Source organism: Onychomys torridus, chromosome 2 (genome assembly GCF_903995425.1).
Source record: "Onychomys torridus chromosome 2, mOncTor1.1, whole genome shotgun sequence".
In the NCBI taxonomy this organism is placed as follows: Eukaryota; Metazoa; Chordata; class Mammalia; order Rodentia; family Cricetidae; genus Onychomys; species Onychomys torridus.
In genome coordinates this window covers 18,076,547-18,090,419 of record NC_050444.1, presented here as the reverse complement: position 1 = coordinate 18,090,419, position 13,873 = coordinate 18,076,547, and the positions used below count along the sequence as shown (strand labels likewise).

Here is a 13,873-nt window from a genome sequence, read left to right as displayed (position 1 = left end):
AAGAGCAACCAGTGCTCTTAACCACTGAGCCATCTCTCCAGCCATGAATGCTCAAGTTTTCTTCTTTTTTAACCCTATGGAGTCCCCTGTGTTATCTAACTCTTGGGAGTGGGGCCTGCTCTGGAGTGTGGTCAACTTACCTAGGGTCATACCACTAAAGAAAACTAACAATCCTGAAAGCTATTGCCAGTAGCTCCTTGGCTACTCATGGGATTACATGTCTAGATCTCCCACTTCTATCATGAAATTTTGTCTGGCTTGAGCTTATATGGGTCTTGTGCATGCTGTCACAATTTTTGTAATTTCATTTGTGCAACTGTGCTGCTGTGTCTGGAAAACATGATTTCCTTGAAATTACCTACCACCATGGGCTCTTACAACCTTTATGCTCCCTCTTCTGTCAAGATCCTGGATCCATAGGGAAAGGTTGCAATATAGATGTCCTATGGTTACTCCCAGAACATCCATACTGGTGTTGCACAAATGGGTATGTCTTGTCAGACCAGTTCTTGTTGTAGCTAGCAGGATATGTGACTGGGTAAGATTGATGATCACTTTTTTCCTCTGATAGCATGAACAGTATTTTCCAGCACTGGGAAAGTTGTCTAGTGGAGATGAAGCTTCTGGGTGAGTACAAATCTCCATATTCTGTGACTCAACTGTATGTCTTCAGCAATAGAGTCTCACTGTCACATTCTAGAAGGTAACCAAGAGTAATAGCAATAGCCTGTATGTGACCCCACTGGCCAACAACTCAAAAGGAATAAACCATTCCTGGTCAGGAGGAATATTTGCTAGCATATGATATCTACATGGGGTATCAAAAATAAATAGAGCAACAAGATGGCTCAGCAGATAAAGCCACTTGCCTCCAAGCCTGACAATTTGCATTTAAATTTTGGGACATAAATGTTAGGGAGAATCAACTACCATGTTATCTTCTAGGCCCCACCCACATGCTGTGGTATTCACATACATACACATATAATAAATTAATTAATTTAAAATTTAAAAAATTGTACCATACCACTCTTTGGTGGATTGTCCATCATGGTTTTGATTTTTATTCCCTTAATAACTAATATTGAACATCTTTTCATATCCTTATTTGTAAGTTTATTTAAAAATATCTACAGAGTTTTCAAAACCTGTTTTTGTTATCAGATGTTTATTATTTATTTTGAACTGCAAGTTTTTTATATCAGATATGTCTATTGTCAGATGTGTTTTGCCAATATATTCTCCCTTTTGTGACTTTCCTATTTTGTAATACCGTATTTTGAAGGACCAATATAATCTAAATTAACTTCTTTATCATATTTCCCTCTATTATTCATTTCTATGTAAACACTAAGAAGTATCAATGTTACAGAAGTATTGCCTATCTTTTATTCTATGCCATAATTAATTGAAGATGAGAAAATTCTGACTGCAAAGTAATACAAAGATTCCCAAGTGTTGTGGGTAAAAGCATCACCTGGTTCTTGCTGCAACCTCCTCTCACTTTCTATTTCCAGAGACTGTAGTTGTGTCTGCATAGGCTGGGGTCCAGGACTGGACATTTTGCAAGCACCACAGGCAGTCCTAAATCTATAATTAAAGAACCAAAATTCAGACAGCACTTCCAAGTGCCTGTTGTCCTCACTGATCTTCCTGCTTCCCCGACTTCATTGTAGGCATCATCTTAATAATGTCCAAAAGATGGAACGCATAACAGCTAGCCAAAACATCTGGACACAACCAACCTTTAATGAAAGTACCTGAAAAAAATGTTTCTGTTCTGAATATACACAGATTTTTCTTTTTTATTATTCTTTTTTAAATTATTTTATTCACTTGACATACCAACCACAGATCCCCCTCTCATCCCTCCTCCCACTCCTCCCCCAACCTGCTCCCCTACCTCAGTCCACACCTCATCCCCCTCGCCAAAAGGGTAAGTTCTTCCGGTGGGGGGGGGGGGACAGCTAAGTCTGGTATATTTAGTTGAGGCAGGACCAAGACCTTCCCTGCTGCATCAAGGGTAAGCAAGGAGATTTTTTTTCTTATCATGATCCTCTAAGCAATACAGCATTTATGTATATTCAACTCAGTAAGTAATCTAGAGGTGATCAAACAAAGCAGAATGTGGAATAGATTAATGCAAATACTACATCATTTTGTGTGAGTAACTTCACTGAGAATATGTACACTTTAGCAGAACCAATACCCAGAGATGCCAAGAGATAACCGTATATGCATATGAACTAAATTGTATGTATACTATCCAGCATATGTATTTTTAGTTCAAAATGAAGAGTAGCACAATTTTTCTCAAATAAAAACTTGGGAAAATAAGCAGGGAAGCCCAACCCTCATCATACCTACTTCAATGATGCATGTGTTCTCAGAACCCTTTTCCATTATGCAACAGCAGCATGGGAAAGCATGGCTTGCCAGGTGTTTGGGTACTTTCCTCAGGAGCTTGCTGTTTGGCTGCTTCCATTTTTGCATGCTTCTTGGTCTGCAAACTACCAAGTTTTCCCTTTGTGAATGTCAGCCATAGGAGCTTGCATTTTGTTCCGAGAGCACACAAGATGCTTCTCTCTTGTGCTGCCCCTTCCCTCAGATAAGCTGTTGAGTTCCAGACTAGAAAGAAGTGGTTGATCAGTCATTGGGGACCACTTTCTAGGGGACTGGAGAGAAATGCCCAAAGATGGACAAAAACAGCAGCAGCTGGGAAGACTAAAACAGATCTTCTCAAATGGCCCTCTTCCTAGTACTCCTGTGAGCAAGCATGGTTCTGTACTATGAAAAGCAAACATGGTGCTCTGATTTTCTGTTTTCCTTGTACCTCTGGTCAAATCTCATTAGTGGCTACAGTCACTCTTAGTGGTTTTGTGAGGGCCTGAGGAAAGGCTGCACATACTCATAGGACCAGATCTGAGAGCCAAGGTCTCACATCTTGCCTGAGGCCAGAGCACTCTGACAAGGGTGATGAGTGACACGCTCCTGGGGAGGAGAACAGAAGTCATGACTGTGAGGTCCTGTGATCCCTCCCGTCACTGGGCCTCACTCTACTCCCAGCAGTGGAGAATCAAACTACCAGTGAAATATGAACTTGTGTGGACTCCCTTTTTTGAAGAATTCTGGTTTTCCATAGCCATACAAAACTTTAACCCTTTCCATGCAATTATTTGAAAATAAATCCTGAATTTTGTAAATCAAGGCCTAAACTCTATCCTTTACTCTCTAGTACAGACACATCAGAGAATCCTAAAAGACATTCACATTATGCTCCTTAATTATAGAGCAGCAGGTCCAAAAAAAAAAACCTACATTTCATTTTTCATGATTGGAGGATTTAAAAATCTAAGCCAAATATAATGCAAAATAAAAACCTAAAAAATGTTGTACCAGGAAAATTAATCCTAACAAAAGATGTCAACCTATAATTTAATGAGCTCAAAATTACTCTAATCTCTTTTTAATCTCCAAATATCCTTCACTATTAAGGATATGAAAGTACATGTATGAATCAGAAGTGATTCATGCAGGCACCCAGAGAATGTTGGGCTCCTACCAGCTTTCTTAACTTGGTAGCTTTATTCTCATAGAAATGAAACCAAGGAGAAGTCTAGATATGACTTTCTGAACTTTATTGTTGAGTGTGAACTGGTCTAGCCTCTCCAATTGGTCATTCAAATAATGACTGTGGAAACACATTCTATATTTATGTACAGAGCTGTAACAATTATGATATAAAAATAATAATTTGTTGGATAATAAAACAGACTATTCATGACCCACATACATTAAAAATAGTCTCAAACACATAATGGTTCTATTTTCTCACTGTCTCTGGCAACATGTTAGACTGCAATTAATATACAAGACACTAACTCTGAAGTTACCAAGTCCTGAGTTCTGTGGTCTAATACATTAAATTAGGGGCAGTTATAAAATTCTGAAGGTTGACTACCTACTAGCAGAAAAGCCATAGATTTCTACATCATGCTCTAATACAGAACTTTTCTAACTTTATTGATTATTAATTATTATGACAGAATATCTAAAAATGCAACTTAAGGAAGAATTTATTTTGGCTCACACCTTTAGAGTACAGTATATCATAACAAGGAAGTTATTGTAGCAGCAGCCTGAGTTAGCTGGTCATATTGAGTCAGTAGTGAAGAAGGAAAGAGCATTGAATGTCTATGTCCAATTTGCTTTCTCCTTTGTATTGAGCCAAGGACCCCAGCCTATGGAATGGTGCCACCCACTTTGATTGTGGCTCTGTTCACATCCACTAATCTAATCCAGAAAATCCCTCATAGGTATACTTAAAGGCCAAGGAGTAGCACCTACAATAGGCTGAGCCCTTGCACATCAGTAATCAAGAAATGGCCCCCTACAGACTTCCCTGTAGGCCAATTTGATGGAGTCATTTTCTCAACTGAGATTTCCTCTTCCCAGATGACCCTAACTTGGGTCAAGGATGACAAAAACTAAGTTAAATGTCACAACTGTGTATATGAAGCTCCTAAGACTCGACTGAATGAGAACAGTTAGAACAGTGGCTCTCAACTTGTGGGTCACAACACTTTTGGGGGGTCAAACAACTCTTTCACAGCAGTCTCCTAAGATCATTAGAAAACACAGATATTAACACTACATATCATAACAGCAGCAAAATTACAGTTAGGAAGTGGTGACAAGCGTAATTAAATGGTTGGGGATCACCACAACAAGAGCAACTGTAGTAAAGAGCTGCAGCATGAAGAACACGGAGAACCACTGGGAGAGAAGGATGTAGAGTCCTTTGGGTCTATGGCCAAGAATAGCATAACTGGATCTTGAGGAAAACCTATTCCCAGTTTCCTGAGGAACCACCACCCTGATTTCCATAGTGGCTGTACAAATGTGTACCCCTAGCAGCAATGAATATGTTTTCTCATTTCCCTATGTCCTTGCCAGCATGAGCTGTCATTTGTTTTATTGATCATGGCCATTCTAATGTGTAAATGGAAATATCAAAGTGGTTTCAATTTGCACGTTGTTGCTGACTAAGGATGTGGAACATTTCAAGTGTTTCTCAACCATTCGTGTTTCATCTTTTGAGAATTCCCTACTTGATTCTTACCCCATTTTTAGTTGGGTTATTTATTTTCTTCATACCCAATATTTTTAGTTCTTTATATATTTTAGATACTAAACCTCTTCCAGATGTGTAATTGGTAAAGATATGTTCCCATATGTAGCCTGATGCTTTTCCCAAATGATGCTGGCCTTTACCACACAAAAGCTTTTCAGCTTCATGAGGTCCCATTTACTAAGTGTTGGTCTTAGTGCCTGCCTTATCAGTTGTAGCAGTTTGAATGAAAATGGCCCCATAGGCTCATAGGCACTGGCACTATTAGGAGGTATGTTCTTGTTGGAGTAGGACTTGGAGGATGTGTGCCACTGGAGGGGGCTTTGAGGTTTCAAGTGCTCAAGCCAGACCAAATGTCTCTCTCTTCCTGCTGTCTGCCTGCATGCTATCATGCTTCCCACCATGATGGCAGTAGATTAAACCACTGAAATGTAACACAGCACCAATTAAATGCTTTCCTTTATAAGAGTTGTTGTGTATGTGGTATCTCCTCACAGTAATAGAAACCCTAATTAAGACAAAAAGTTGGTATCCAGTGCTGGGTTATTGCTGTGATAGGCCTGACCTTGTTTTTATGTGGAGGAATTTCAACTTTTGGTACTTTGGGTTAGGAAAGCAGTGGGATGCTTTAAGTGCTGTTTAATGAGCCATACTAGTAGGAGCATGGAAAACACACGTGCTCAGAGTTACTTCAACTGTCAAGGGCTCACTCAAGAGGTTTCAGAGAATTTTAGTATGTTGCCTAGAGAGCATTCTTGTGAGATTTTGGCGAAGGAAGTGGCTACTTTTTGCCCTTGTCTAAAGAGTCTTCCTGAGGCTAAAATGAAGAGTTTTGGATTAATTCCATTGGCAGATGAAATCTCAGAATAGTCTAGTATAAACTCTGTTGTGTGGTTACTAGTGGTAACTCTGATGAATATGTATAATGAAAAGGAGAAAGCTGAGCAGACTAAATTACAAAATGTAATTTTTGAGGAGAAAAAAAATAGCACCAGGAAGTAAAATGTAGCTAAGTCTTGTGTTCAAGGAGATAAACAGATTAAGAAATGAAATATAGGGAGTGGTGACCTCAGGGCAAGATCCCACCAGCTAAGTTTCCAACTTGTAAAAAGAAAAAAGCTTAATGCCAGGTATGATGGGGCACACCTTTAATCCAAGCACTGGGGAGACAGAGGCTGGTGTATCTCTGAGTTTGAGCCCAGCCTATTCTAGAGATCCAATTTCAGGGCAACCAAGCTTAGGCAGTGATGGGCAGAAAGCTGGTAAAGTTGTATTTGAAAGAGGGGACATGTTCCAGCCCCAGTAAACAGCAGAACTTGGCAGCTTTTGCCACATGGTTCTGGCTTTAGAGTTAAGGACAGAAGAAATGGGTTGTGGAATTTGCCTCAGTGCCTAAGAAAGGCCAGTAAGGCCAGGCATGTGTCAGGGCTGTCCCTGAATGGAGGCATAGGAGAGAAGCCATTTCATAAAGCCGTGAAGTTGATGTCAGTATTGCTTTGGAGAACCCAAGATGTTAGAGATGCCAGAGTCATGAGAGAGCTCCTAACAGGGAGTGGAAACAGCCCAAAAGAAAGAAATATGTTGAAATTAACAAAGCTAAAAGGAATTGGGATCTGCAAAGCATTTTGACATCAGACATGGAGATGCACAGTTCAGAGTTTGCCTAGCTGGTTGTCGGTCTTGCTTTATTCCAGTATGTTCTCGCTCTGCTCCCTTCTCTGCATTTTGGAATGTTAATGTATATCCTGTGCCATTATATGTTGAAAGTATGTGATCTTCTTTTTTATTTTGATTTTACAGGGAATTACAATAAGAGACTGTATGAATCTCAGAAGAAAATTTGGACTTTAAAACATTGTTGAGACTGATAGACTATGGGGACTTTTAAAGTCGGACTAAATGAATTTTGCATTATGATATTGTTAAAGGTTTATGGGGGACAGGGAGTGGAATGTAGCAGAGTATAATTGGCCCTTATAATCTCATAGGGAGAGGAACTAATATAGTGTGGCTTTGTTGGAGTGGGTATGGCCTTGTTAGAGGAAGTGTGTCACTGTTCTGGGTGGGCTTTGAGGTTTCCTATGCTCAGGATACAGCCCAGTGTCTCAATCAACTTCCTGTTACCTTCAAGATGTAGGACTCTGTGGGGAGACCATGCCTCACCCCTACATTTCCCCAGGGTACTCTTTTTTTTTGGGGGGGGTTCAAGGCAGGATTTCTCTGTAGCTTTGGAGCCTGTCCTGGACTAGCTCTGTAGACCAGGCTGACCTCAAACTCACAGAGATCCACCTGCCTCTGCCTCCCAAGTGCTGGTATTACAGGGGTGCGCCACCACCGCCTGGCCAGAGTACTCTTGAGTAGAAGCAGCAGAAAATATTAGTTAGAAAGGTAGAGAGGAGAGAAACAGATAGAAAATACAGGATAGCCTCAAGAGGTCTGGATCCTAATCCATCAGGCCTCAACTGTCTCTACCCTAGGGTATTTAAAGGAATGCCAAGGGGTGGAGCAAAAGACCTCGCCCCAGCACAGCCAAGTCCAGACCATCTCAGACACCTGTACTCAGGCCCATGGTCCAATCATCCTCTCTATGCAGACCTGCTGGGTAAAGCCTAAATGGGCTTCAACTGGACTCTCAACTACTTCTCCAGCACTACATCTGCCTGCATACCACCATGCTCCCTGCCATGATGATAATGAACTGAACCTCTGACACCATAAGTGAGCCATATGAATTAATTGTTTTCCTTATTAGAGTTACTGTGGTCATGGAATCTCTTCACAGCAATAGAACCTGTAAGACAACCCTATTGAAGAAGACAACATTTGCCCATCTAATTAAACACAAAAAAGTCAAGTTGGTGCCTAGCAAGAGCCCTGATCCCTACTGACTTGAAGGTACTTGAAGGTACCCTGGATCCTACCAAAGAAAAGAGGTAGTTACCAACCCAGCTAAAAACCCTGTCACCAAAATGATGACCTGCATATGATCATATACTGGTGCAATATTAGCACAAACATTTTGGAAGTAATCAACCACTATCTGATTGAATGTATAGAGATGGAACCCATCTAAGACCTGATACTGAACAGATCATGGGACTAAGGGAAATTAAATACTATCATTCTATTAAAGGAACATAGCAGTAAAATGACTCCTAATAATATACTGCTTTACCCATATACCAGTTTTTTGCTCATCAAAGGAGAAGTTTCTTTTGCAGTAGATGGGAACTAACACAGACACCCACAAGTGGACAATGCACAGGAGACTCTGGGTTTGAGTTACCACACTCAGGATGATTCTTTTCTAGTTCCATCCATTTGCCTGCAAATTTCATGCTATCAATGTTTTTATCTGCTGAGTAGTACTCCATTGTGTATATGTACCACATCTTCTTAATCCATTCTTCAGTTGATTTCCAGGTTCTGGCAATTACAAATAATGCTGCTATGAACATAGTTGAGCATAGTTGTGGTATGATTGAGCATTCCTTGGATATATGCCCAAGAGTGGTATGGCTGGGCCTTGAGGTAGTTCGATTAACAATTTTCTGAGAAACTGCCATACTGACTTCCACAGTGGTTGTACAAGTTTGCATTCCCACCAACAGTGAAGTAGTATTCTCTTTGCTCTGCATCCTCTCCAACATTTACTGTCATTATTGTTTTTTATCATAGCCATTCTGACAGGTGTAAGGTGGTGTCTCAGAGTCATTTTGATTTGCATTTCTTTGATGATTAAGGATGTTGAGATTTCTTTTTTTAATTATATTTGTGTTTTAATTTTACATATCAGCCATGGGTTTCCCTGTCCTCCACACTCCAGACCCCAACCACACTTTCTCCACAGCCCCTCCCCTCCATTCCCATCTCCTCTAGGGCCAAGACTCCCCTGGGGATTCAGAGCAACCTGGGAGATTCAGTACAGGCAGGTCCAGTCCCCTCCTTCCAGGCTGAGCATGTGTCCCTGTGTAAGCCCCAGGTTCCAAACAGCCAGCTCATGCACTAAGGACAGGTCCCAGTCCCACTGACTGGGTGCCTCTCAAACAGTTCAAGCTATTCAATTGGCTCACTTATCCAGAAGGCCTGATCCAGTTGGGGGCTCCACAGCTTTTGGTTCATACTTCATGTATTTCCATTCATTTGGCTATTTGTCCCTGTGCTTTTCCAATCTTGGTCTCAACAATTCGCACTCTTACAGTCCCTCCTCTTTCTCGACAATTGGAGTCCTGGAGCTCCACCTGGAGCCTGGCCAAAGATCTCTGTATCCACTTCCATCAGTTATTGGATGAGAGTTCTAGCATGACAGTTAGGGTGTTTGGCCATCCAATCACCAGAGTAGGTCAGTGTGGCCTTTCTTTTGACAGTAGTCTACAATGGAGGTATCTTTGTGGATTTCTGGGGACCTCTCTAGCACTTTGCTTCTTCCTGTTCTCATGTGGTGTTCATTTATCATGGTCTGTTATTCCTTGTTCTCCCTTTCTGTTCTTGATCCAGCTGGGATCACCTGCTCCCCTAAGCTCTCTTTCCCTAGAAACATACCCTTCATTACTCCCACTCACGTCCAGGTTGTTCATGTAGATCTCATCATTTCTCTGTCATTGGGTGATCCCTGTGTCTTTCTTAGGGTCCTGTTTTCTAGGTAGCCTCCCTGGAGTTGTGAGTAGCAGTCTAGTCACCTTTGTTTTACATCTAGTATCCTCCTATGAGTGAGTACATACCATGTTTGTCTTTCTGAGCCTCACTCAGGATGATTTTTTTCTAGATTCATCCATTTGCCTGCAAACCTCATGATGTCATTGTTTTTCTCTGCTGAGTAGTCCTCCATTGTGTATATGTACCACATTTTCTTTATCCATTCTTCAGTTGAAGGGCACTAGGTTATTTCCAGGTTCTGGATATTACAAACAAAGCTGATATGAACATAGCTGAGAAAATGCCTTTGTGGTATGATTGAGCATTTCTTGGGTATATGCCAAGAGTAGTATATCTGGGTTATGGGGGAGATAGATTCCCAATTTTCTAAGGAAGAGCCATATTGATTTCCAAAGTGGCTGTACAAGCTTGCATTACCACCAGCAGTGGAGGAGAGTTCCCCTTGCTCCACATCCTCTCCAGCATAGCTGTCTTCTGTGTTTTTGATCTTAGCCATTCTGACAGGTGTAAACTGGTATCTCAGAGTCATTTTGATTTTCATTTCCGTGATAATCAGGGATATTGAGCAATTTTTTAAATGTCTTTCAGCCATTTGAGCTTCCTCTGTTGAGAATTCTCAGTTTGGTTCTATAGCCCATTTCTTAATTGGACTGTTGGGCATTTTGATGTCTAATTTCTTGAGTTCTTTATATAGTCTGGATATCAGCTGTCTATCAGATGTGGAGTTGGTGAAGACCTTTTCCCATTCTGTAGGCTGTCGCTTTGTCTTGTTGACTGTGTCCTTTGCTCTACAAAAGCTTCTCAGTTTGAAGAGGTCCCATTGATTGATTGTTTCTCTCAGTGTCTGTGCTACTGGTGTTATATTTAGGAAGTGATCTCCTGTGCCAACGCGTTCAAGACTACTTCCTACTTTCTCTTCTATCAGCTTCAGAGTAACAGGATTTATGTTGAAATCTTTGATTCACTTGGACTTAAGTTTTGTGCACGGTGACAGATATGGATCTATTTGTAGCATTCTACACGTTCACGTCCAGTTATGCCAGCACCATTTGTTGAAAATGCTTTCTTTTTTCCATTGTACAGTTTTGGCTTCTTTGTCAAAATTATGTGTTCATAGGTGTGCAGGTTAATGCCAGGGTCTTCAATTCGATTCCATTGGTCCACATGTCAGTTTTTATGCCAGTACCAAGCTGTTTTTATTGCTGTAGCTCTATAGTAGAGCTTGAGGTTGGGGATTGTGATGCCTCCAGAGGATATTTTATTGTACAGGATTCTTTTGGCTATGCTGGGTTTTTTTGTTTTTCCATATGAAGTTGAGTATTCTTTCCAGGTCTATGAAGAATTGTGTTGGTATTTTGATGGGGATTGCAGTGAATCTGTAGATTGCTTTTGATAAGATCGCCATTTTTACTATGTTAATCCTGCCTATCCATGAGCATGGGAGATCTTTCCATTTTCTGACATCTTCTTCAATTTCTTTTTTCAGGGACTTAAAGTTCTTATCATATAGTTCCTTCACTTGCTTAGTTAGAGTTACCCCAAGGTATTTTATATCATTTGTGGCTATTGTAAAGGGTGATGTATCTCTGATTTCCTTCTCAGCCTGTTTGGCTATTGTATATAGGAGGGATACTGATGTCTTTTAGTTGATCTTGTATCCTGCTATGTTACTGAAGGTGTTTATATGCTGTATCAGTTCTTTGGTTGAATTTTGGGGGTCACTCATGTATACTATTATGTCATCTGCAAATAGTGAAAGCTTGACTTCTTCCTTTCCAATTTGTATTCTCTTAATCTCCTTATGTTGTCTTATTGCTCTGGCTAGAACTTCAAGTACTATATTGAATAATATTGGGAGAGGAGACAGCCTTATCCTGTTCCTGATTTTAATGGTATTGCTTTGAGTTTCTATTTAATTTGAGTTGGCTGTTGGCTTGCTGTAAATTGCCTTTATTATGTTTAGGTATGTTCCCTGTATTCATGATAGCTCCAAGACCTTAATCAAGAAGGGGTGTTGGATTTTATCAAATGCCTTTTCTGCATCTAGTGAGATGATCATGTGGTTTTTTCTTTTTTCAGTTTGTTTATATGGTGTACTACATTGATGGACGTTCATATGTTGAACCACCCTTGCATCCCTGGGATGAAGCCTACTTGATCATGGTGGATAATTGTTTTGGTGTTTTCTTGGAGTCTGTTTGCCAGTATTTTATTGAGTATTTTTGCATCAATATTGATAAGGGAGATTGGTCTGTAGTTCTCTTTCTTTGTTGCATCTTTGTTTGGCTTAGGAATCAGGGTAATTGTAGCCTCATAGAAAGAGTTTGGCAATATTCCTTCTGCTTCTATTATGTGGAACAATTTAAAGAGTATTGGTATTAACTCTTCTTTGAAGATCTGGTAGAATTCTGCACTGAAACCATCTGGTCCTGGGCTTTTTGGTTGGGAGACTTTTAATGACTGATTCTATTTCCTTAGGGGTTACTGAACTATTTAAATGGTTGATCTGGTCTTGATTTAACTTAGGTATGTGGTACCTATCCAGAAAATTATCCATTTCTTTTAGATTTTTCCAGTTTTTTGGAGTAGAGGTTTTTGAAGTATGACCTCATGATTCTCTGGTTTTCCTCATTTTCTGTTGTTATGTCCCCCTTTTCATTTCTGATTTTGTGAATTTGGATGCTCTCTCTGTCTTTTTGGTTAGTTTGGATAAGAGCTTTTCTGTCTTGTTGATTTTTCTCAAAGAACCAACTGTTTGTTTCATTAATTTTTTTGTACTGTTCTGTTTGTTTCTATTTTATTGATTTTAGCTCTCAATTTGATAATTTCCTGGCATCTGTTCTTCCTGGGAGACTTTGCTTCTTCTTGTTCTAGAGCTTTCAGGTGTGCTGTTAAGTCACTAGTGTGAGATTTCTCCACCTTCTTTATGTGGGCATTTAGTGCTATGAATTTCCCTCTTAGCACTGCTTTCATAGTGTCCCATAAGTTTGGGTATGTGGTGTATATTCATTTTCATTAATTTCTAAGAAGTCTTTAATTTCTTTCTTTATTTCTTCCTTAAGCCATTGGTGATTAAGTTGAGCATTATTCAGTTTCCATGAGAGTGTAGGTTTTCTGTAGTTTTTTCTGTTGTTGAAATCTAATTTTAAACCATGGTGGTCCGATAGAACACAGGAGGTTATTCCAATTGCTTTGTATCTGTTGATATTTGCTTTATGGCCAAGTATGTGGCCGATTTTAGAGAAGGTTCCATGGGGTGCTGATAAGAAGGTATATTCTTTTTTGTTCGGGTGGAATGTTCTATAGATATCGATTAAGTCCATTTGAGTCATAACATCAGTTAAATCCTTTATTTCTCTGTTAAGTTTCAATTTGGCAGATCTGTCCAGAGGTGAAAGTGGGGTGTTGGAGTCTCCCACTATTAATGTGTGGGGTTTTATATGTGATTTAAGCTTTAATAGTGTTTCTTTTACATATGTGGATGCCATTGTGTTTGGGGCATAAATGTTCAGAATTGAAACTTCATCTTGGTGGATCTTTCCTGGGATGAGAATGTAAAGCCCTTCATGATCTCTTCTGATTGATTTTAGTTTGAAGTCTATTTTGCTGGTATTAGGATGGCTACACCAGCTTGTTTCTTAAGATCATTTGATTGGGGGCTACAGAGATGGCTCAGAGGTTAAGAGCACTGGTTGTTCTTCCAGAGGTCCTGAGTTCAATTCCCAGCAACCACTCGGTGGCTCACAACCATCTATAATGAGATCTTGTACCCTCTTCTGGCCTGCAGGTAGAACACTCACTGTATACATAGTAAATAAATAAATCCATACATAGTAAATAAATAAATCTTTAAAAAAAAAAAAGATCAGTTGATTGGAAAATCTTTTCCCCAGCCTTTTATTATTAGGAGGTGTCTATCTTTGAATTTCGGTGTGTTTCTTGTATGCAGCAGAAAAATTGGTCCTGTTTTTGTATCCATTCTGTTAGTATGTGTCTTTTTATAGACAAATTAATGACCAGTGATTGTTCATTCCTGTTGTTATTTTTATTTTTTGGTGGTAGTGTGTGTGTACTTCTCTTCTTTGG

General features: G+C 39.8%; 1 pseudogene; it reads right to left on the bottom strand.

The window, feature by feature from the left end:
• Positions 1-13,873, bottom strand: part of LOC118577127 — a 238,297-nt pseudogene that overhangs the window by 168,430 nt on the left and 55,994 nt on the right.